Genomic DNA, 26,360 nt, shown 5'->3' on the forward strand with positions numbered 1-26,360 from the left:
AATGCGGAAATTGAGCAGGAAGCAACGATTGCAGCCGAGATTGCCAGAGACAGTTCTCAGGACAGTCAGAGTTCTGCTTCATTGAGTCAGGATCCACTAGGAGGACCTGTTATCGAAAATGAAGCTGCCACTGCTATGAATGAAGTGGAAAGAGCCATGGCACATGCTCAGGAGGATGCGGTTAACTTAGAAGAGTTGGAAAGACAACTTAACGTTGAGCAGAGGAAAATATATGACGAAGTTACCATGCAAATTGATCATGGATTAAGTCATGAGAAGAAAGAGTGTTCATGTACGTCGTTGAAGCCTGTCCGACTGTACGTGAGTGGAGAAGCGGGAACTGGAAAAAGTTTCCTTATTAAAGCAATTTCATGCTATTTGCAGGAAAGGACAGAGTCATCGCTGTCTTGTGTTGTCACCGCTCCAACTGGACTGGCAGCACATAACATTAAAGGGATTACTTTACATCGTTTACTGATGCTGCCAGTGGAGCATGACAACAGATTACAATATCACAAGCTATCTGGAGATGCTTGTTTTGAAGTTTCAAGAATCTTGAGGAAAATGAAACTTCTTATCATTGACGAAGTAAGCATGGTTTCCAATGTCATGCTTGCGTTTGTGCATTTGAGAATGCAAGAAGTTCTCAAAACAGAGTATGATGTGTTATTTGGTGGCAAACACATCATTGTTTTCGGAGATCTTCTGCAGCTGACACCAGTGAAAGGGCAACCTGTGTTCAAAATGCTCACGCATGAAGATACCAGGAAGTGCCTAGGGAGCATTGGCAACGTCAATATATGGTTAAACTTCAATTATGCTGAACTGCATGAAAATATGCGTCAGGCGAAGGATGAAGTTTACAAGAGTATTCTACAAGATGTTAGAATTGGAAAAGTGACCGAGCATGGGAAAGAAGCTTTACATGCACGATTACTGTCAAATTTATATCCAGAACAAGATGTTGTGCCTGAGAATATTTTTCAGAAAATTACTGAGAAGAAATCTGGAATATGTTTGATGCCAACACTTGCAGAATGTGCCAAATTCAACAACAAAATGTTGCATTTGGAAAAGCAGGAGATTGTGAAACTAGAAGCTATTGACAGAGTAGAGCATATGGGATCAACAATTATTTTGTCTGAGAATTTGAAATCAAAATTGGATTCATTAGAGAAGACTATATCTAAAACTGCAGGTTTTGAAAAGACTCTGAATGTGTGCTTGAACTGCCGTATAATTTTAAGAAGGAATTTACATGTTGAAAGAGGTCTGGTAAATGGATCAATGGGTAATGTTGTTGATTTTGTGAAATACAGAAATAGAGATGGAATTGAATTTTTAAAAATTAAATTTGATGGCATTGAGGAAGTACAGCTAATTGGTCGTTGCTCTGCTAGATTTTTGCTTGTAAAAGACTTATATGTTCGCCGTAAGCAGTTTCCTGTTTGCTTGGCATATGCGGTGACAATCCATAAATCGCAAGGTTTAAGTGTAGACAGTGCATTGGTGAATATTGGCAGTTCTGTGTTCAAGGAGGGTATAGCATATGTGGCATTGTCACGAGTTAGAACTTTATCGGGATTGTACTTGATTGAGTGTGATGTCACAAACATTTGTGCGGATCTAGATTGTGTTAAGGAATACAATAGGTTAAGAAGAGAGTATGCGCCACATTTGCCTCAATATCCTTTGTTTGAGAAACGTGTGGTAGGCCGGAAACGAAGAAATGTGACAAATACTAGGGAGGTTGCAGCAAAAAGACGAAAAGTCGATGAACCTGAAATTATAAGCAGAAACAAAAAGGATTCTGTTGAAGATGTTGTTGGTTTTCAATTTGAAAACAGTTCTGGTGTCAACTGCTATGCTAATGTAGTGGTTAATGTTTTGTTTTCTCTAGAAAATGTAAAAGAAGAGATTGTGGTCAATTCTGATCAAAGATTTTGCAGTTTGTTAAATTCTGTGTTAGAGAAATGTAGCACTGATAAAACAAAAATAGAAAGTGTGTCTGAAATTCAAAATCTGTTAGACAGATGTTCAGGCCAAACACAATTCTCTCAAAATATTCAGCAAGATTGTCAGGAGTTTTTAATGTATATACTTGATGTATTGCATGCTGAAGGTGTAGATGTAGATCACCTGTTTGGGCTTTCTTCTCAATGGCAGCATGACTGCGAGAACTGTAGGGTATAAAGTAGTACTAGTGTAGACTCAGAAAGATGTATATATTTAACTTTGCCAGACAGTAAATCAGTCTCTTTTAATAAACTAGTAAAAGCAGCTGATCACAACATGGAGTGTAGCCAATGTAAATCTGAAATGATGTCCACATTATGTATACGAACATATGGCCAGTATGTTATATTAATGTTCCAACGATGTAGGCCTGATGGAACAAAATTGACAACTTTAATTAAAAATTTTGTGGCTTCACAGTTGTCAATATCAGGAAGGACTTTTGTAACTGCAGCAATTATATATCATGACGGTCCTTCAATAACATCAGGACATTACACAGCTTATTTAAAGTCTAGAAACGGCTGGTCATTCTGCAATGATTCTGTTTTAATTTTCGAAAAAAAATTGCCGTATGACCTTAAAAACTCTTACCTGGTGTTTTTAAAACCAAAATATTAGGGAAAGAATCTCGGGATGTGCTCTGAGGAATTTCAAGAAGTTCTAATGGCTCCTACACGATTTGGCCTTGAGGATAAGTGTAGTACAGAGACATAACTTCTTACCATAACACTGGACGTCATGTTGAAATAACTGCACTTTGAATGAATTCAGAAAAACTGTTTCTTTTTATAAGCAAATTCAAGCAGCCAATCAAAACATGGAGTAGAGGGAATGTAAGTCTGCAATGCTGTCTACTGTTTTATATTGCTTTGTGATTAAAAGTGATGTAGAGAATTTAATAATTGTAGTAGTCATAGAGATAGTGTAAGTCTGCTTTATAGTAAGCAGTATCAGTGTCATAGGAAATGTAGAACATGAGTGAGCAAGAAAGGTAAGATATTAGTAATCCAGGATTGTGAAAATGATCAACATTTTAATTCTGAAAGTTGCGGAAATACAACATGACGGGATTGGCTTACAAGAATTCCAAGAGTTATAAATGGCTCTGACACGATTTGGCCTTGTGGAAACGTGTGGTAGAGAGCGAGAAGTCATTTATTGTATGTAACATGTTTTTGAAAACGATGGAGGTTTTCTTTCAGAAAGTGGCGGGTTGAAAGTAATAACAGCACAACAGAGTGTAAGCTGTTCATAGGACATCCTTCGCCGTCATGGAAAGTAAGTTAACTTTAAGGAGTTCTGAATTCTGATTTGTTATGTTGTATGGGTTTTTTAAACACAATCATTTTGATTGTGTTTTTTTTTCCCCGCTGTTATATGATGAATACCTTCAAGTCACTGTTTTTAGTGAAATTTGATACATTCTGAGAACAGCAAAAATAAACCATTTAACATGTATAATTAATTCTGTTCTGTTTGCATTTATGATGTACATGTAGAACTGTGTAGGAGGCATGGAGAAGGTGAGGCTTCTGTAAGTGTCAAAGTTGTTGCATACAGTGCTCATATTCTACGTAGTCTTTCATATGATAGACTACATTTCCACAATGAGATACCTAAGCAAAGGAAACACAGGTGATATGATTGTGGAATGAGGAAAAAAAATTGCACGTTTTTCAATTATATTACCTGTGTTTCTTAACATTACACATCACATTGTGTAGATGAGGTTTAGGCCTGTTCCTGGAGACAGAGGAGGTCTAACATTTGTCCAAGAGTGCAGTCGACATGACACACTTGGTTGGTAGGCCTGCACATGTATTTTCTTCTCTGTATTCTTCAACAAACCTAAATTTCATCTGCAACTCTGAGTAGGACTTACCTGAAACAAATCTGTGAATAGGTTACACCTTATCGGCATCTTGAAACAATGATTTAAAATGTTAGGGTCAGATTTATGATGACCGTGCGCCTCATTTGCTCCGCTGTGGGTCACTTTTGTGTAAAAGATGCACCATGTTGCAAGATAGGTTTCAGTTCATCTCCAGCAAGATACCATCACTTTGAAATGTATATAATTAGCACTGTGTAGGGGACATGCAGAAGCTGAAGCTTTTCTAAGTGTCAAAATTGTTGTATACACTGCTCAACTTCTGTGTACTGTTTGATATGGTAGACTCCATCTGCACTATGAGATACCTAAGCAAAGGCAACACAGGTAATGTGATTGTGAAATGAGGAAAATAAACTCCACATTTTTCAATTACATCACCTGTGTTTCCTAAGTTTACGAATGACATTGTGCAGATGAAGTTTAGGTCTGTCCACGGACACAGAAGAGGTCTAGCCTTTGTTCAAGAGTGAAGTGGACATGACTTACTTCATTAGTAGGCGTTCACATGTATTATCTCCTCTGTATTCTTCAATAAGTGTAAATTTGATCTGCAACCCTGAGTAGGCCTCACCTTAAACAAACCTCTGGATAGGCCACACCTTATTGTCATCCTGAATCAATTATTTAACATGTTAGGGACAGATTTATGATAGGTGTATGCCTCTTTTGCGCCACTGTGCGTCACTTTTGTGACGCAGTCGCGGTTGAAAAGATTTGCTATGAGGGGACAAAATTATAAAATGATGAATCTAGGCAGATGTGTCATGCTGTAAAAAAACAATGCCACACGAAACCGATGCAGCAGTCATGCAAAAGATGCACAATGTTGCAAGATAGGACTCACTTCATCTGCATCAAGATACTATTAGTTTAAAATGTATATTTTTAGGACTGTGTAGGGGCATGGAGAAGCAGAGGCTTCTGTAAGTGTCAAAGTTCTTGAAAAACTATTTGTCCTTCAATCTTTTCCCTTGTTTTTTCTAATTTATTAAAAACATGTTTTAATATTTTTCAAATGTTTGTTCTCTCTTTCACAGATTTTTTAGTATAAAAAGAACAAATGACTAACTTAACGACAATTATAAGGTAAATGTTTTGTACTCTTTTTGTTATATTTCTATCACATTTAACTTCTATTACTTCCACTGCTTCATTTGTTTAAGAATCACTTTCCTGCCTTTGCTACTTCCCTCATTCCTTTCTCTATTACTTAATTACTCTACTCCTTCACTATTTTTCTTAGTCCCTCTCTTCTCATACTTCTTCACTCTTGGTCACTCACTCTGTCTCTATTACTTTCACTGTTTCTGACTGATCTAAAAATTTTGTTTTAAAAAGAACAGTAAGTATAAGGGAAGGAAACAGACAGTTATGTTAAAAGAAAGACAGCTATAGGGAGTAAACTAGGGATACTGTTACCCGCAATCCTCTGCTGATGATGTCACTGACCATGTCATGAATGATGTAATATGTGACATCATCAGCAGTGGATTACGGGTAATAGTATCTCTAGTTTACTCCCCTATAGCTGTCTTTCTTTTAACATAACTGTCTGTTTCCTTCCCTTATACTTACTGTTCTTTTTTTTTTTTTTTTTTTTTTTGGTTCGCTCCCGGTTCGCGTACCGGCGAGCGAACTGGGAAGCGAACCAAGAGAAATAGAGGTTGGCAGAGTTCCAAATATTCTACCAATTTTTTAATAACGGGGAGGTAGTTCTGAAAATAACTTTTTTTTTATTGTTTTATATTTTTTTTATTATTTTTCTGAACATTTTTTTACTTTTTTTGAATTTTTCTGAACGGTTTTATATTTTTTTTGGTTTTTTTTGGGGGGGGGAAACGAAAACGATTCATTGTAAAGGGCTCAACAGGAGCAACAAAAAAAAAGAATTTATTATTTGGGGCGTTTCGGACAAACTGGAAGATGATTGTCAATAGCTCTGTTGATCAGAGTGATGCTACTTTCTCTGTAGCAAATGAATCCATTGCAATGTACGCAGATTTGTTTTACTTCCCCAAATCTCATTTGTATATTTGGCACCATCTCCCTGCCCTCCGGTCCCGTCACTTCCGGTACAACAGATCTTCTGGCCATAATAGGGGGATTATCTAGATCGTTACGAAACTGTGCAGCACTGTAGTTGTTAGGATGCCACCTAGTCATATGGCGATGCATTGTGTAGTTTCCGTAACTGTATTTCTTCTCGGTCCCTCTGGACAGTCTATCTTGACATATAAGGCAAGTTACGTATCTTGCATTTACTTTTTTCTGGCCTTTGGGAATTTTAAAAAATTGCCAAATGAAGTTTTCTTTCCGGTGAGACCTCCTGGGCTCTTCAGGCAAAAACTGCCTCTCTTCCTGCTCTTCCTCCTCTTCCTCTTCTTGCTGAATTATAACTTCAGCAGGTGGTCCTCTCTTCCTTGGATGTGGTGGAGGTGGTGGGGAAGCACCAGCTGAAGCTACTAAAGAAGCCATTGCTCACTGGTAACAAAGGGTCTTTCTCTCACAAAGATGAAAGTCAGAGTGAGGAAAGAAGGAGGGGTTTTCATCATTTGGGAAAAACAATAGTTCTCAACCAATGAAAAGTGTTAATTTTAGATTACATGACCTAGTCTTACATCATTAGGAAACCAAAAGTGAAATGAACCAATGAAAAGTGTTATTACCAAGTCACATGACCTGCTGTGTTTACGTTACGCGCTTTGCGCCGCCTCCCGGTTTGCTTCCGTGAACCTGCGCCTCGGTTCGCGTACCAGTTCGCTTTCGGGTACGCTAACGTAGCACGTCATATGACGTATCACGCGACAACGCGAAACGTCATGCGGACGCGAGGCGTCACGATGTTGTTTTCTAACGCGGCAGTTGCGCTAAAGGAACGTTTACCGGTTCGCAGACTATTTCGCGGCATCAAGGTCACCTAACGGGAAACTTCCCGATTCGCGAAGCGGGAGCGAAGAAAAAAAAATATTTTAAAAAAAAATTAATAAACATATAAAATATATTTTTGGATTTAAAGAAGAATACATTTTACAGCTACAGATATTAGCTTTTAAAAAACCAATGAAATTCACTGAAAAAACCATAGGTTATAGACCATATATAGTTAGGAATTAGCATTTACAAAACCTTGAAAATTCACTGAAAAAACCATAGGTTATAGACCATATATAGTTAGGAATTAGCATTTACAAAACCTTATTTTACTCACACAAAACCATTGAAATTCCATATATAGTTAGTTGCACTAACTATATATCGCGCACCCGCAATTCACTGCTGACGATGTCACATATTACATCATTCATGACATGGTCAGTGACATCACTGATGACATCTCAAATGACATCACTGATGACATCACTGATGACATCTCAAATGACATCACTGATGACATCACTGATGACATCTCATTTGACATCATTGGTCACATCACTGATGATATCATTCATGTGACAATACAATGCATCTCCTCACACTTTCATATAACCTCTGTTACACCCAGTGTTAAATACAGAGTATAATTTTTTAAACCATTGACACACCAATACTAGTTACTACATACGCACTCACTGATTCCTATGTTTACACAAACACTCACTTATTCACCCATACAATCATTCATACATACAATCACTCATCTTTACAACACTATCATATGCACTCATTCACCTATACAGACACTCACACTCTGCCACTCATCCATGGAGTTACTCACACACCTAGTCAGTCCTGTAAAGAATCAATCACACTTCCATTTTCTAATCTATACAGTTAAACATAGAGCACCTTACATTTTCAAACATATACTAACACATACTTACTCTCTTATACAATCATTGATACAAGTACACATTGATCTGCACAGAGTCACACACCTCCCAGCCAGCCACACACACACTCAGTCTCCCATACAAATACTTGGGCAATCAATCAATAACCCATATAGTTACTCATATAGCTACTGATCAACACATGCAGCAGTTTACAGAACAAAAGACATAATGATGCACAAATTAAGACAGTTTAGTCACTAACCCATGCACTCAGTGAGACACATTTAATCACTCACTCATACATTCAGTCATGCACCTACTAAATCCTTCGTCCAGACACTTATACATCTACTCATTCTTCAATATGTAAGACATATTTTAAGTTTACAGAAACATACAGTCACTGGATGTTGTCATCAGTGATGTCATCAGTGATGTCATTTGAGATGTCATCAGTGATGTCATCAGTGATGTCACTGACCATGTCATGAATGATGTAATATGTGACATCATCAGCAGTGAATTGCAGGTGCGCGATATATAGTTAGTGCAACTAACTATATATGGAATTTCAATGGTTTTGTGTGAGTAAAATAAGGTTTTGTAAATGCTAATTCCTAACTATATATGGTCTATAACCTATGGTTTTTTCAGTGAATATATATATATTACCTACTGGCGGTCGCCAGTAGGTATATATAGTTAGGATTTTTTCTCTATGGGTTTTTTGAAAATTCTATGTCTAATAACTTTGGCGTTTGTGGACGGAATCGGCTGAAATTTTCAGGAAAATGGCACATTTTGTTTCTGAGCAGCCCTTGAAAATTTGGGGGGGGTTCGTCCAGTGGGGGCCGAGAAAAAAGGGGGGTCCCAAAACGTGTTTTTAACATTGAGTTTTCCATAGGGCGGTTGGCCTCACTTTTAGCCCGAACGGCTGAATGGATTTGCACGAAACTTGGCAAAATTGTAGGGACTGGTAGCCCGATGTGCCTTTTGTAGGTCTCAATATATGTGCTCCAGTGGATTTTGAGAAATTAACGTTTAAAAAAAGATATATATCTGTAACAGCGGACCGGTTAGCGCTCTGGTTCGCGGACTTTTCGCGCAACGGAGCTTTGTGAAGCGAAGCTGATTGGTTCTCCGGCGTCTGTCAACATTCCAAACAGTCCGTAGCGGCCGCCATCTTGTCTCTCGGTAGGATCGAGAGACAAGAGGAGGTCAAAACAAAGGGGGAAATAACTATAAGGGGGCATAGTAGATCCTCGCTGACCCCCTAGGTTTGATGTGGAGGTTTTAAAAGGGCCCCGCGGGGCAAAAAAAAAACAAAATAATAATAATCGAACGGCTGAATGGATTTGCACGAAACTTGGCAAAATATTAGGGACTGGTAGCCCGATGTGCCTTTGCTAGGTCTCAATATATGTGCTCCAGTGGATTTTGAGAAATTAACGTTGAAAAAAAGATATATATCTGTAACAGCGCTCCGCTTCGCGTACTTTTCGCGTTACGGAGCTTTGCGAAGCTGATTGGTTCTCCGGCGTCTGTCAACATTCCAAACAGTCCGTAGCGGCCGCCATCTTGTCCCTCGGTAGGATTGAGAGACAAGAGGAGGCCAAAGCGAAGGGGGAAATGACCATAAGGGGGCATAGTAGATCATTCCTGACCTCTTAGGTTTGATGTACCATTTTGCCAAGTTTGGTGTAATTCCGTTCAGCCATTCAGGCTGTAGACGTATGTAAATGTCCTATGGAAAATTGCATGGGGAAAACACATTTGAAAGTGTTGAAATTTAGAACCAATTAAAATGTTACTTTGGTTTTGTATTTGTGTGTGATGAAAGTTAATTGGTTATGTATATATGTCAAATGAGAGGAAACCACAGCCATTTTGTGATACTACTGTCTGAGGTACATTTGTGAGGAATTTTTGGTGGTGAATTTCTGGTGTTTGATTTACACAGTACTAACACTTCTGCTACTTTTAAAAAGGTGAGTTGTTAATTTGTAAGGGGAACTATGTTGTACACTTGAAGATAATTTGAAAAATGTTTTCTGTTATTTATTTGCAGTCCTTCTGTTATACTAAATACTTGATGAAGTTAGTTTTATATTATGTATTACTAAAAACGATAAATGAAAGTGATTATTTTTTTCTGCAATTTACAGCAAGCAATTTCAAAATAAAATGGCTCACAATGAAGAGACCGTGGCAATTTCTTTTGAATTGTCCACTACATTGATTGAAATTGAGAGCACCAATAATGAAATATTGTCACAAGGAGGAGATGGCTTGTATGATTCCATTAGATTGATTGAAATGGACAGCACCAATAATGAAATATTGTCACAAGGAGGAGATGACTTGAATGATTCCACTACATTGATTGAAATTGAGAGCACCAATAATGAAATATTGTCACGAGGAGATGACTTGAATGATTCCACTACATTGATTGAAATGGACAGCACCAATAATGAAATATTGTCAGAAGGAGGAGATGACTTGAATGATTTTTTTGATCAATCTCTTGATGGCGAATTTATCGAGTGTTTGGAGACCATAGAGTTACAAGAATCATCATTGCAGACTTTTAATGAGGAGATTCCAGATGAGATGATTGAAGAGGAAATTACTGATGAGGACATGTTACTAGTTGTTTCAAATTTAGAAAATTCTGAAGAATAAATTTATATTTAGAAATCAAAAATTGTTTGAGACATTATTTATTTTTATTTTTAATTTATGAGGTTGTAGCGAAGTGATTGTAGTATAAAATGAGACTTATAGTATAGAGTGCAACATTTTTATGTTACATGGTAAGTTTACTCATATTTACTTCCCTTCTGCCACTATATTATCTCCAATGTGTATTTGACATGTCTTCTTCATCTCCGGCCTCCTTTCTCTCACTGTGTGTCTCCGATGCATCTTATCGCTGGTATTTTGTGTAATTACAGAAGAGAGTAAAATAAAATAGTTCGGAACGTGAAAAGGGGGCAAAGTAGAGTACTCCTCACCCCCTAGGCCTTTTTAGGCGGTCCCAAAAGGATCAGTTTCTGCTTTCCTGAGAGATTATGGTATGAGTTCCATATACCACAATAACTTGCATTACAACATGCAAGATATCTATCTCCTATTACCAACTTTTGGAGATATTCGCGCTAAGCGCGAATATCTCCAAAAAGTAACACCTGCCCTGAGCAGTTCTTAGCCATGTTATCCAATGGGAGGTGGATAACATGGCTAAGAGTATTAGCTCGGTAATGCATGAATATCGCTGACTTTTTAGCGATATTCATGCATTGCGGCCGTTTATTATCGCATTTGCGATAAACCTTGATAATAGTAAGGTTTATCTTCGATAATTTCTGACGATGCTTAGTGGTAAAAAATTGGTTGGTAAGCATCGTTAGCGATAAATATCGCTTAACTTTGGTAATATGCCCCAACGTCTGTTAACGTTCGATTCGAAGGAAATGAGGAAGTGTTGAAAAACATTGTCTGCGCCATCTTTCCTTTTTTGAAATGCCACACTTTTGTCGTGCACGGCAGCCATTTTAGATGTCTTGACCAGACCCACTCTCTGCACGCTGTCGATTCGTAGCATGGCTCCTCACCCTCGTAAGCATCTCCCCCAGGCACTGGTCACCACCGCTCTCTGTCTTATGCATGGGCAATAAACCTTCCCCCATCTGCGCTGCTCTTCCCTGAGAATCACACTCTGTGCCCGCCCGACACCTCCCTTTCGCCCTATTCACTACCGCACCCTCTGACACTCCTCTTCCTCTGTGTCCGAATGTCCAGGCCGGTCCTAGGCTATCAGCTAGCCCTGCAGATGTAGTTTATGGCCCCAGCTGTAAAGAATCACCCCTCTTCAAAGGAGTTATAGTAGATCAAGGCCCACACCCGATGTGATCCGTCACAGCACACGCGTTCCTACTATCTGAAAACCATCCTGTATTGTGATTGGGGAGGGGACCGAGCCTGAAGCGGAAGATTCCAGGAATGACTCTTTGTACATCAAAGTTTTTACAATTATGTGTCACATTAAAAATATATAGCACTCCAACAAAGTAGTAGGAATATAAAACTTTAATAACATATAAATATATACAACAAAACAAAAACAGTAAAAACATTTAAACAACGAAGAGACCGTGGCAATTTCTTTTTAATTATCCAATAGATTTATTGAAATTGACAGCACTAATAATGAAATATTCTTGTCAGTAGCGGTCTGTTGTGCGAATAGTTCCAAGGCAGCAGAACGCGCTGAAATCTAGATGGCACGAAAGTGATGTCTAGTAAGTTGCCGCCCAGCAAAAAACGGCGTGGGGCGCCGCGGGGGTGAGTGAGTCCAGTAGGCACCACAGCTATTCTTACCGGCATTGCAGAATTACTGCTGGGGACAATGCCTGTGCTGTAGCAGGGTCACAGCAGAAACAAAAAGGATTCTGTTGAAGATGTTGTTGGTTTTCAATTTGAAAACAGTTCTGGTGTCAACTGCTATGCTAATGTAGTGGTTAATGTTTTGTTTTCTCTAGAAAATGTAAAAGAGGGGGAGGCAGTCCAAAGTTCCGTTAAAAGGGCAAAGGAAAGGATCGGTGGTTTGAACTATCAGTCAAAAAGGGGAGGGGGTGCAATAATTTTTCCTACCGGGTCACACTGTGCTTTCACCGGAAGTAAGGTCTGCAGGATTGTAGTAATTCAAAGTGAGGCTGGCGCCAGCATGGGAGCGCCGACGTCCCGCGGATACAGTTTCGTCACTCCACGGGCGATCATGGCAGTCATTCCCCATCGGGGGTCGGAGACTCCCGCGGCTCCTCTAGAATCTTCAAGGTCGTGGAGGACTACGGTGGTGGAGTCAACCAGTGACCGGGCCATTTCTTTATGTTGGGCCCGCTCTTGCCAGGTCGACCGCCATTTTGAGAGTTCGGCAGCTACCGGCGATCGCGGGGTCACATGAGCGGACGGGCTCCACCCTGCCGGGCGAGACGTTGCAGCATGGCCACAGTGGAAGAACCGTTATCTAGGTCGTTCCGAAACTGTGCAGCACTGTAGTTGTTAGGATGCCACCGCCTGGAGCGCTGAGGGTGCAGCTGGGAAGCCTCCACCTGGGGAGGCGGGAGAGGCCTGTTCGCACCGTCTCTCCCTCCCAGTGCACCCCACGGCGTCTCGCTTGAGATTTGTTATGGCCGGACCAGGCGATGAGGACGAGGGGGGGGTCGGAGGCATGTGCAAGACATCCCCCTCCAGTGTTGTCGCAGCCATTATAAAAGAAAGAAGTGTCCCGTCCGTCTTCGGGCCGGGCTTCCGGTGGATGTCGGCCGGACGCCCCTGGCTCTGGCCCCATGAACGGGTTTCTTGGTTTATCGGCTGCAGCCGGATCCCGTCGGCCTCGGCCCCCCGACCGTTGGTGGTCGGACCGGAAGAGCATGTGGCGGGACTACCTGCAACTCTCAAGGGCCACCGCGGCCGGACTGGGAGAGAGAGGGGAGGGTCGAGGAGACATTCCCCCCCCCTGCAACTGTTCAGCGTTGTAAAGGCAATCCCCTGGCCGGGTCCCGCTGGTCTCGGCCTCTCCTCCGGCTACACCCTACGTTAGGATCTCCTGGCCGAGGCGTGGCAGCAGGACCTGCCTTATATGGGCTGCTCCCGGCTGGGCGTAGCCGGAACCCTGCCCCACCTTGGAAGTTTCCAGAGTGGGGGTGGATGTTCTACTGACTTGCATTTTCCCTAGTCTATCGATTTTTTTGGCGTGGCAGGCGGTGGGACAGCGAGGGGTGATTTGGTTTCTCTTACTGTTTTTCTGGTCTCTCACCACTGGCATATTTTAACGTTTTCTTGTTTCTAGGACATTAATAGGTTTTATCATTACGTTATGTTATCGTTTCTTTGTTCGTTGTTTAATAAAAGTTCATGTTCATCAGTGGCCTACTGATTTTCGTTTTCCTATTTTTTTCTTTCCAGGTTGTTTCATGGTAAAGTTTCTGTTAACAGGATACAGTGATCACTTCGTTATTATTGCATATGTCCTTTTCACTAGGGGTGCTCTCTGGTCGGGCCAGATGACGTATCTCTAGTAAATGGTCCGGGTGAAAAAGGTGCATCAATCAGTGGGGAGTAGATAGGCATGACAGATTACAACGGGGGAGAACGGTCCGCATTACGTACCCTTTCACTACTTGCAAAGATTTTCCTACGTTTATTTGCAAACAGGGAATACCTCCAAAAAGAACTAATTCCCAAACAGTCAATGTTCGGACAATCAATCAATCAATGAGGAATGAAATAGGTACGACGTGTTAAAGGCTTGCGTTACCTACCCTTCACTATCTGCAAAGGGAGATAGAATATTCCTATTCTTCCTCGTTTGCAGGTAGAGAAGATCGTTAAGAGAATTAACTTCGAACAATTCAATGCTCGATTGAAACAATCAACAAGGGGTACTGTGAACACAAATGAACGCCGCTTATATACATACGCATTGCTATTTTCAACAGGTTGTTCCTAATGTTTCTATTTTAGCGAGGTCAAAAGAGATCCCATTAGTGGCCTACTGATTTTGCTCGATTCCTTTTGTTTTTTTACACGATTTTTCGCTATCTGCAAAGACTAAACAGAGTATTGCGACTCTGTGCTTGTTTGTAAATAGAGAATGAACCAAAGAGAACAATCAATCAAATGGAGAGAGAAGCAGGCACGACGGATTACAAAGGGGGAAAGGGCTGCGTTAACTACCCTTCACTATCTGCAAAGAGAGAGTACTCCTAATAGAAATGAGGGGTGGGGGGCAGCAATCAAAGCAGATCAGTGTGCATAAACACGAAAAAAAAAATTCTTACCACGTACTTGACATTCGACAGCTTATGATATTTGCTATTAAAAAACCATTGAAATTCACTGAAAAAACCATAGGTTATAGACCATATATAGTTAGGAATTAGCATTTAAAAAACCTTATTTTACTCACACAAAACCATTGAAATTCCATATATAGTTAGTTGCACTAACTATATATTGCGCACCCGCAATCCACTGCTGATGATGTCACATATTACATCATTCATGACATGGTCAGTGACATCACTGATGACATCACTGATGACATCTCAAATGACATCACTGATGACATCACTGATGACAACATCCAGTGACTATGTTTCTGTAAAGTTAAAATATGTCTTACATATTGAAGAATGAGTGGATGTATAAGTGTCTGGACGAAGGATTTAGTAGGTGCATGACTGAATGTATGAGTGAGTGATTAAATGTGTCTCACTGAGTGCATGGGTTAGTGACTAAACTGTCTTAATTTGTGCATCATTATGTCTGTTGTTCTGTAAACTGCTGCATGTGTTGATCAGTAGCTATATGAGTAACTATATGGGTTATTGATTGATTGCCCAAGTATTTGCATGGGAGACTGAGTGTGTGTGTGGCTGGATGGGAGGTGTGTGACTCTGTACAGATCAATGTGTACTTGTATCAATGATTGTATAAGAGAGTAAGTATGTGTTAGTATATGGTTGAAAACGTAAGGTGCTCTATGTTTAACTGTATAGAGTAGAAAATGGAAGTGTGATTGATTCTTTACAGGACTGACTAGGTGTGTGAGTAACTCCATGGATGAGTGGCAGAGTGTGAGTGTCTGTATAGGTGTATGAGTGCATATGATAGTGTTGTAAAGATGAGTGATTGTATGTATGAATGATTGTATGGGTGAATGAGTGAATGTGTGTGTAGACGTAGGAATCAGTGAGTACGTATGTAGTAACTAGTATTGGTGTGTCAATGGTTTCAAAAATTATACTCTGTTTTTAACACTGGGTGAAACAGAGGTTATATTAAAATGTGAGGAGATGCATTGTATTGTCACATGAATGATATCATCAGTGATGTGATCATTGATGTCAAGTGAGATGTCATCAGTGATGTCATTTGAGATGTCATCAGTGATGTCATCAGTGATGTCACTGACCATGTCATGAATGATGTAATATGTGACATCATCAGCAGTGGATTGCGGGTGCGCAATATATAGTTAGTGCAACTAACTATATATGGAATTTCAATGGTTTTGTGTGAGTAAAATAAGGTTTTTTAAATGCTAATTCCTAACTATATATGGTCTATAACCTATGGTTTTTTCAGTGAATTTTCAAGGTTTTGTAAATGCTAATTCCTAACTATATATGGTCTATAACCTATGGTTTTTTCAGTGAATATATATATATGTTTGTGTGTGTGTATATATCCCAAGAGCCCACAACAACCTTAAACTGCACAACCTGTAACACACCTCCAACCCCAAGAAGATACCAAGATATCTAAATACCTGAACACTTAAAAATTATACATGATGAGGAACCCTTCCTCCTACATGACAACCTAAATAATGAAAATGAATCCTAATATTTTCCACAGCAGATACCTTACTAAAACTAAGCCATTTTCAGACCTGGAAGATGGAGGTCTCCTTCAAAATGTGCCCCAAACCATTCACTAAGATATGCACCATACATAGTAAATATCATAACTAAAATATACATTTTGTATCTGCCGTACTCCCAAATAAACAAGGTAGCACTTATGAGAAAATCTTAATCACATCAAACATAAAAAACAACTACTACCCACAAAAAACAATAGATTTTGAATGAGCCAGGATTGAAAGCATTTTATAATTCTACAACCATACAAGGCTGTTACTACTATTTTATTTAAAGCTTATGTAGACATCTCGAATAATCTGCAATTAAAGCCTTATTATGATACTGATCAAATCTCCACCAACAGGCTGTTGGTGGCAGTCCGACCGTCGACAGCCCTTCGTCTCCCTGCCAGATTACAACGTCAATAGTCAGACCCACAGTGGTCGGGGAAAGACTGCTGACTCTGCCAGGATCAGTGATCCCAGCAGGGAGGCAATAGGGATCGTATTCCCGAATTGCAGTGGTGCCAATTCAGGCTCGGCCGTCTGGATTAGAATATCCCTTTCCAAAAGCCTTTTCATGTCTGGAAGACCACCATGAAAAGGCTGTCGGAAACTGAATATGGAGGCCCCAAACAGGGTCCATTTCCATCGAGGCCAACTGTGAAGTGCACCATGTACCATGCATGATATGGTGCATTGCCCACGGACCATGAACGTGCAAGAGGTGCTCCGCATCATGGTGGCTTGTGCTGTAGTCCTTTTCCTTGGCCGCAGCACAAGCCACCGGTGATAAGGAGCATTTTCCAACCGCCAGCACGGTGTGTGTATTATAATGCGGCAGTTGACCTCCACCTTCTTGTCGGGCAGTCTCCTGCTTGCCGCAATAGAAGGAAGTGTTCTAACCAACTGCCATAAGAATCAGCCCCTTAGTGTAGAATCTGCTACAGTCAATTTGCCTTTGAAATCATTAAAAACAAAATGATAGCACTAGGCCATGTACCAGTCCCAGAGGTAGCGAACCATACAATTTTCTTTTTGAAACTCATTTCTATCAACAAAACAGACACAGGCACCAATCAAACTACCAAATACCATGGTGAAATGTCTATGACAGCGCCTTGCCACAGGAATCCAAAACAAACAACACAGTGGAAGGATAGCACAAGGCCTTCCAATCCACACTGCAGAACTTAACCCACACTTTATAAATTCATAGAAGCCCTTCAAAAAGAAAGAAGCTACCAATAACTATAAATGGAGCAATCGCTATCCTAAATTGAACCTAAAATAAAAATCCATAGAAAGTATGACATGCTACAATGTAAAGTAAAACTCTTCATAAACAACAAAAGAGGAGATGACAGAAGTAATAGCCTAAAGTCTTTTGAAAATTAAATACTAACCTACAAAACTCCCAAAAAACGAAAAGCATAATTTTAGCCAATGTAAAAAAGCTTTTAATATGAACAAACATTATCCTATTTCATCAGTTAAAAAATATAATAAAACTCCAATTTTAAATAAGACCAATAAAGTAAAATACTTTGTATATTATATATATATATATATATATATATATATATATATATATATATATATATTATACACATATACATACAAGCTCCTTTACGGAGCGAAACGCGTCATGGATGACATTATGTCCTTCACTTTTTTTTGTGTGAAATAAATATTCTGCCTTCACTAGAAAAAGACTTGCTGCCTCTCTTTGCTTGGATTGTTTGAAAAGGTCGTTTGGAAGAGGTCCTTACCTGGTTTTCCTCACCGTGGAGTGGTGAGCAGGAACATTATTGCATATATATATATATATATATCCCGAATCCTCACCAACCAGAAACCTCAAGCACCAAATTAAACCCATTGTAAAAAATTATTATAACACAAAAAAGGTATTGCACCAAAAATACCAATCATATAAACTAACATACATGATAACATATAACATTTCCCACCCAGATCAAATAAATGAAATTGTACTTACAGTTCTGCAGCTACAGATCATTTGTGTATTCAAAAAGTACATTCCACCACAAATAGGATAATATATACACAAAAATAAAAAAGTCAAATCGAAATCTATTGAAGCCATCCAAAGTATCAAGGAACCATAAAAAAAAAAAAAAAAGAAGTGTTTATAAAAAGAAACACTCCAGGAAACAAAGAAATCCTAGAACAATACTTACTAGAAATCAAAACTGATTTTCTTAAGAAAATAAAATCCACTTTTCCATAGGACACATTCATAAAAGTAAACCTGCATAGTAAAATAAAACACTACCCGCAAGAAAACAAGTAAAGAATAAACAACATGTATATGATTTATAATTAAAAAAACAAGCATAACTCAATATTACATATTTAAATATTGCTACAGCACTGTACAAAAACACATGACTGAAGAAGACTACAATAACTACAATTAAATATGGTAAAAACCCACAAACAACACTATAACCTCAAGATGTTTACGGCTGTCACTGTAAGCAATGCAATCATTATAGCATGTGTTAGAAGATGCCTTTTTTAGGGTGTCCTCTGCAATTTTTGGGGCTGACGCTGCTGGTTTTTGGTTTTAGTGCACTGGGCAGTACCGTCAAGGTACCGGTGCATGTGCTCTGACCCATAAAGCATACTTAAATTGCCTATCCCCTAACTGGCTATTTAACTTTCTTTTTGAAAGTGCATAGCATAGAGTGTAGAAAATACACCGTCTTTCTATAGCATTTATGAGTTCCTGTTCGGAGAAAAATATTTGCGATGAAAGACATATGAGCCATAAACAGCAATTTAAATTGTATTTGTAACATAAAACTACTTAGCGGCACTCACCCACCAACCCCCCTACTCCCCACCAGTCAAGCTCCTAAAGTGGGGGGTTCACGGCCCCTCTACCTGCGTAAAAAGGTTTCAACCACACAGCCGCGGTCAGCAATAAGAGTTCCTGCAGGGCGATGACGTGGGGAGGGGGAGGGGCAGGATGGGGGCAGTAATGTATGGATTACGGAGTTTAACAGGTAATTAAACATATAAATAAATAAAACAAACTTTGTTGCGTGCACTGCATCACCAAATGCGATGCAGTGTGCGCAACGAAATTCGTTTTTTTTTATATGTTTACTTACCTGTTAAACTCCGTAATCCATACATTACTACCCCCCACCCTGCCCCTGCCCCTCCCCCTCCCCACCCTGCAGGAACTCCTACTGGCGACCGCGGCTGCAACCACGCATGAAAAAGCAGATTGTATATAGCTATCTTAAAGTCTCAAGTGACTGACTTCGTTTTTATGAAAAAGGTGTGTTGGTGGTACCAAGTAAGTAGTGCAAATTCAGCGGGGAATATTAAGCATCTACTAGTAGAAGTTTGGACACTGGAGACTAGATTACACTAATAAGTTTACACATGAGACGAACGTTTAATAATAGTCATTTTTTAGAGTAAGCTCTATTCACTAACTAGTTTGGGAACTGAGGTGACTGCGAGGAATATTTTTAAAGAATTAGTCAAATCGAACGTTAAATCATGACTGGAAACATATGTAACCAGAAACAGCAATTTTGGATGCAATATGTTGTTGTGAGAAGGGAGAAAAATGAGCAAATACACACCTAAGCAGAACCAAATCTCATCAACAGTGTGCAATCCATCACATTGACACAATCACGGGCTTTTCTGCATTACATTGGTGACGAAATTGCAGAATTACAAATGAATACATAAATACAGAAACACATTTCATTGGCACAGAACACAATCTGAACAACACAGATAATAAACACATAAAACATGATGAGATTTTAATAGTAATAGCAATTGAAAAATAAAGGAGTGTGCAAGGGCTGCATTGGAAAATGCCTAGTCGGCGAGCATTTGGCCTTGGACAGCGCCTGAATGGGTTTCTACTTCTCTTAATGGACTTCCTCTGAGGCCTCTGGAATTCTAGAGCAAACCTCTTAGCTCAGCACAAACACACGGCCCTATTCATCAAATCCAGGACTCCTCTATGTTATCAAAAGGATGCATATTTGCAGTCTGAGTAACAAGTATGGTAGGAGAAATGCAATTGACTGTTCAGATATCAAATGGGTGGTTCTAGCCCAGCATTATAGACATTAAGCAAATAATATGAAATATAAGCTTATTGGATTCAAATACTCATATTTTGCATTCTCGTATATTAGTATACATTTCCACAAACGATGCAAAAAAGGAAACATAAGGAAATTCGGAGCATTTAAATATATAAAATACCGAGCCCATGTCATACTGTGAAAAATAAAAACACTGCCAAGTCCGGGCACTTTAATTTTCTTCTGATTCTATTCATTCTGTCTAAAGTAATGGACACAATTCTTTCTAACCTTACACTGCATGACTCTTCTGTCTTCTGTCCTTGCTTCTGCAAATATTGTCAATTGAGACCAAACGTTTTGCAATCTTTGCCCCTCTATTTTGAAATCACCTAGGTTTTGGCCCACCCTTCTCTTGGGGGTGTATGCATTGACACATAATGCATTAAACTGTATTTAGATAAATTATAGTAAAAATATTATAAGGAATTCCAATGGGTCCCTCTCTTCTCCAGGATTATTGGATGGAGTGTGCCATTGTGGAGGGAGAAGGGAAGCTATGAAAATAGTTGCAATTCCCTGTAGTGATGAGCAACTTTGTGTGAAATGTTTATGTTGCTCGCAAAATGTATTATTACCTGAAAAATCTGATGATCCTACTGTACATTTAGGATCCCATATAGGGGTGGGCATAATTCCTCCAAAATTCCACGAGATTATGGGGAATTATGCGACACTCGTCTTGTGCACTTCACATCAGAAAAATTGTGGATTATGCCATTTGTACTAAAAACAGTGAGAACGGCACCTTGTGCTGCACAAGTGTGTGGCAATTTAGTTTTTTAATCCCTGCACCTGTCTAGCCATCCCCTTGTGGTTCCTGCTCCCTAGGCCTCATTTACTATAATCCACCCTATTCTGCTCAACCCATCACGCTCTTGCTGTGTTTATTTTAAATATTTTTGCCTGGTTAGTGTGTTTTGCACCCACCCCACCCAACCTCGCCCTAGCTATGGAAGAGGCAGGCAGCGCCAGCGCATCGTGCACCCCCTGTGACAGTCGGCTGTGTTACGGGGTGATGCCCCGCCACAAGTTGAGTGAGGCAGAGGTGGCAGTGCTTGTTTTTTATGCGTAGTGCAATCTCACATGCATGCCCTGGCATTATATCAGCTGAGGTGAGATGAGAGTGCAGCGCTGCATGCAATGCCGGACCAGCGTCTCCCGCACCCAGCAGCAAGTGACACAACACTGGACCGACATAATGGACCAGGACCTCCTGCACCATCTCGGAGTGGAAATGTCAGGGCATGGTCAGTGATGTTCTGTAAAAAATTGATTTTAATGTTAGATATATGACTGTTCAGGTAGCATTACTTGACATGTATGAGTTTATGTGTGTATAAATATACATATAAATATATTTGTATGTATTTAATGAAAGTGCATGTTATTCTAAATATATGCATTTATAATATATTTTATATATATTTATTAAACAGATTTTAATAGGTTTTTCCACTTTTCAAACCTTCAATTGCAAATGTAGCTGTTATACACCATTTTGTAGTACATTGAGGTCAACGCACAGTGTACAAACATTATCATCAACAATAAGAGTACATTTTTAGGAATGCAACTATCCCAACCCGCTTTCCCTCCCCCAGCTTCGTCTGGCACCAACCATCTATAGCGCATCTGGCAAAGTGTTCCCACGTCTATTCCCGGCTGCACATAAGCAGCTAGAGGGTATGAGCACGCCCTATAGCGCAGGAGTCGCGAGCAGTGGAAATCCTTAAACATAGAAACTAGAAAACAGAGAACAGGGGCTCGGTGATGGTACAAGTGTTACGACAGAGCCATTGACATTGTGGTGGGGCTGCGGCCTTGACGCTACCAAGATAATGTCCCAATCTAAAGAGATAACTCTTATGCGCAGTCCCCGGGCTTCCTCCCGGCGAATGACAGCACTCTCCGCCCCACCCCATCTCACCACTTCCTCACGCCATCCGTAAAGCTGGGGGGGGGGGCGTGGTCGATTTCCATCGCATAGTGTTGGAGCATTTAGCCAGGAGCAACGACAGGGCCACAAAGCCTTAGGGCATCTTATCAATCCTAGGAGACAAACTGAAGGCGTGTCTGGGACAGGGATCTCAACCGCAGCTGTGAGCAAGGACAGTACCTCTGACCAATAAGGAGTAAGAACAGGGCACGGCCACAGCATGTGTAGCAAGTCAGCAACCTCCGGTTTGCATTTAGAGCAGCAGTGTTGTTTGATCGGAAACATCCGCTGCAGGCGGTGCGGGGCAAGATACGTTCTGTGTAAAACCATACATTGGATGAATTTAAACTTGGTGTTCCATGGAATTTTCCTAGGGTACGCCAAGGCTCTGTCCCAGTCCCTGTCTGTCAGTTCCGTCCCCAGAGCTGCGGACCATTTGTTGTGTAGGTCAGTTAGTGGGGTTCTAGTGTGGGTAGTAATGCCCTTTTATAGCCATTTAGTAAGGTCTCCCATCAGGTAGGTCTTTAAGATCATGTCATGGCGTGGTGATTCTTCCCTGTGTGGGGCTCAATGCTTCTTCACAAACTGCATTAGTGCAGCATGTAAGAGGTACAGTGTCTCCATGACACCCTGGTGCCGCGTAAAATTGCCATGGTCCATGAGCGTGCCGTCATCAAAGAGGTCTCCCACCATAGTCACTCCACCCTCTGCCAATGGAAGCAATCGTCATTTAGTAATCAGGCCAGTGGGGGTAGCGATCCCGAGAAGTGTTTTAGTGTCGGAATAGGGAAGGCAGCTGCGCGTGTGGTGAGTTGCTTTTTTCCAATAAGTGAGTGTAGTGCGCAAGAGCAATGGGGCATCCGCCGGGATCCTAGCCTGCGGAAGCAGCAGTGTGTGGAGCCGCTCTCAGTCTACATCAGGAGAAGAATAGTCAATTTCCTGTAAGTTACGACCGGACAGCCAGTAAGATAGCCATTGCAGTTGGCTCGCATAGCAGTATGCCCGAAAATCTGGGGCCCCCAACCCGCCCTTATCAGTGTCTAGTTGTAACTTGGTCAGCCCTACTCTGCGGCAGCCAGTACCCCAGATCAAAGCAGAAAGAGTGGTGTTCAGGGAGTTAAGCATCGGGGTCGGGATCACGACCGGTAAATTAGGAAAAAAATATAAAAGCCTGGGTAGGACTACCATTTTTGAAATCGCTACTCGGCCCATCACCGAGAGTGGTAAGAAGGACCAGAAAATGACCTGGGAACGGAGTGATCAAATAGCCTTTCCCAGATTACCCTCAATGAGGTCTGATTCCGATCTATAAATCTGTATACCTAAATGAGTGCGCGGCAACAGTCAGGCAGTGGCGGCTGAACTGGACCATCTCCGGACATTCCCCTTACCGGAAGAAGAAGGCATAAGACTTACTGTCATTGATTGCAAGGCCCAACAGCACCGCAAAAGATAAAAAAATGCTCGGGATAGGTGCAAGAGAGGGGAGTTCATCAACATACAGAATAATGTCGTCCACATATGCGGAACTTACATGAGTTGTCAGTCCCAGGCGGATTCCCCCGTGGCATCGCTGACAGACTAAGGGCCAAAGGCTCCAGAGCTAGGACAAAGAGCAGGGGGGACAAGGGGCATCCCTGGCGGGTACCCTTACCCACCGGATATTCCTTTGAGATGTGCCGTCCCGTACGGGCCCGCGCTGTGGGGTCCGTATATAAAAGCCTCACCCACTTCAGGTAGTCCGGGGGGATTCCAAAGCGTTCTAGCACTCGGAACATGTAATCCCATCAAAGCGTGTCAAATGCCTGTCTCAGATCTAAGGTGACACATCCAGCATTAGCCCTCTCCTCTGGGCTGGCTGCCGTGACATGATACAGTCTCCTGATATTGAGTGAGGTGTACCGTGCTGGCGCAAAGCCGCATTGATCATGCTGTATGAGCTTTGGCACATATGGGAGTAGGCAGCTAGCTAGTACCTTACTCAGTATTTTATATTCAGTGGTGAGTAAGGACAATGGTCTGTATCCGGACAAGTCCGTCGACGGGTGTCCTGGTTTGGGAAGAGATACCACTAGTGCCTGTCTAGTCAAGTGAGGAAGGGACGCTGAGGACAACGCAGCTTTATACAAGCTCTCTAGGTGTGACGCCAGAGTGTCAGAGAAAGTGTAAAAGAATTTGTCTGGGAGGCAGTCTAAGCCTGGGGCCTTATTCCGGGGCAGGGCCCTGATGGCTGCCTTAATTTTGGTCTTTGTAATAGGGCCAAAGAGAGCGTCCTGTGCAAGTTTATCCAATTGTGGGAACTGTACCTCAGCTAAGAAGGCGTCTAGCGCCTCTTCCATCTTTTGGGGGTGCCCGGTATAGGGCCTGATAGTAGTCACAGAAGGCCTCATTAATTTCTTGTTGCGTGTTTATTACGGACCCATAGCTAGTGATAATCCAGTGAATCTTGGAATGTGGGGGATCATCCCTGAGTATGCGTGCTAATAGTGGGCCCACTTTGTCCGCATCGGTGTGTTTTGCGTGCGTATAAGCGGTATAGTATATGTGCCTAAGCATGTCTAACAACTCTGAATGTCGTATTTGGGCGTCTTGTAGAAGCGTTCCCTTCGTGGGATCGGTCACTGCATCCTGTTTGAGACTGTTAAGTGAATTTTCTACCTCTTTCCAGTTATTATGTATTTCCTGCCACGCTTCTGTCGTGGTACTGATCGCAAACCCAATGAGCACCGTCTTGAATGCGTCCCACTCCACCTGGGGTGTGGATGCGGTACCAGCGTTCTCCATGAAGTAATTATCTATGCCAGTTGCAAGTGCCTCCCAGAACACTGGGTCTTCAAGCATCAGGGCCATAGTTTCCAGGTAGGAACCGGAGTTGGGATCCTACCCCAGCTAAGAGAAACTTCCAGTGGATTATGGTCAGAAAGAATTTTACCCAAATATGTTGCATGTGTGACCTGAGTTGCGATGTGGTTGGAGCAGAGGATTCTATCTATGCGTGTATGAAGTTGGTGCGCATGGGAAAAGAATGAATATTCCCTGCTGGTGGGATTTTTTGAAAGCCACACATCACCCAAACCCCATCCTTCCACCCAGTCGCATAATGCTTCCTCTTGTCGGATGGTGTTTGCCCCTCCAAGGGGGGGGGGGAATCTATCAATAGCTGGTTCTATTACCACATTGTAATCCCTTCCCAGTATCCATGGACTGGCAGCCCACGGCGCAAGAATATGATTGAGGCATAAGAGGTATGCGTCCTGCTCAAAGTTGGGCAAATATATGCTGCCAAGGACAATATGCACCCCGTCCAGTGTGCCCTTCACTAAGACATATCTGCCCAGAGGATCTATCCGCTGCTCCAGCGCCTCAAAGGGAACCCTATTCCTGACCCAAATGGACGCGCGCCTCGCAAATGCAGAATAAGACGTAGAAAGAACCTGACCCTCTCTATTTTTGCGAAGCTTAGTCGCCTCAACTGCTATCAAGTGGGATTCTTGTAGAAATACTATGTGCGCGCGCCGCCTATTTAGCTGAGCATGCACTCTGTGCCGTTTGTGGACCGACCCCAGTCCCCTTACATTCCGGGTGATCACATTGTAGCTATCCTTCATTGAAAGCTCAGTTGTGTAACCTTGTACTGCCTGTGCAGTGACGTGGGAGCAGTCGTATATCGGCAAGCGCAAGTGATGGGCCAGAATCTAAAAAAGTGACAGAATTCCCACCTACAATACTAGGGCCAGCTACTGGAACCTTGCTGGCCGAAACACAATGCAGAACGGTGCAAACTAAAAACATTGTGCATGTTGCTTTCGCTACAAGGTGTGCATGCCTATAGCCAGGTCAGCTGAGCTAAAGCGTCACGAGCTTCACGTAGCCCGGACCGTTGTTACCTTCACATGTCGCAGTTCCGGTACTAGAGGTATGACATCCTACAGCCAGGTGCAAGACAGTATGGGCCGGGGTCAACAGTTATATCACCACTACAGAGTACGGGAGTCACCATCACCCCATCAGCAGTCTGGGGTGTAATGTTACTGAACAAATTAATACTGGATCCTGAGTCCGAGTGGTGCAATGCCTCATCAGAGGAGTCCGACAGGATTGGATGGGCTTCATCCCTGAACATGATGGCTGCTTCAAGTGCCTCTGCTTG

Source organism: Lissotriton helveticus, chromosome 6 (genome assembly GCF_964261635.1).
Source record: "Lissotriton helveticus chromosome 6, aLisHel1.1, whole genome shotgun sequence".
Classification (NCBI taxonomy): Eukaryota; Metazoa; Chordata; class Amphibia; order Caudata; family Salamandridae; genus Lissotriton; species Lissotriton helveticus.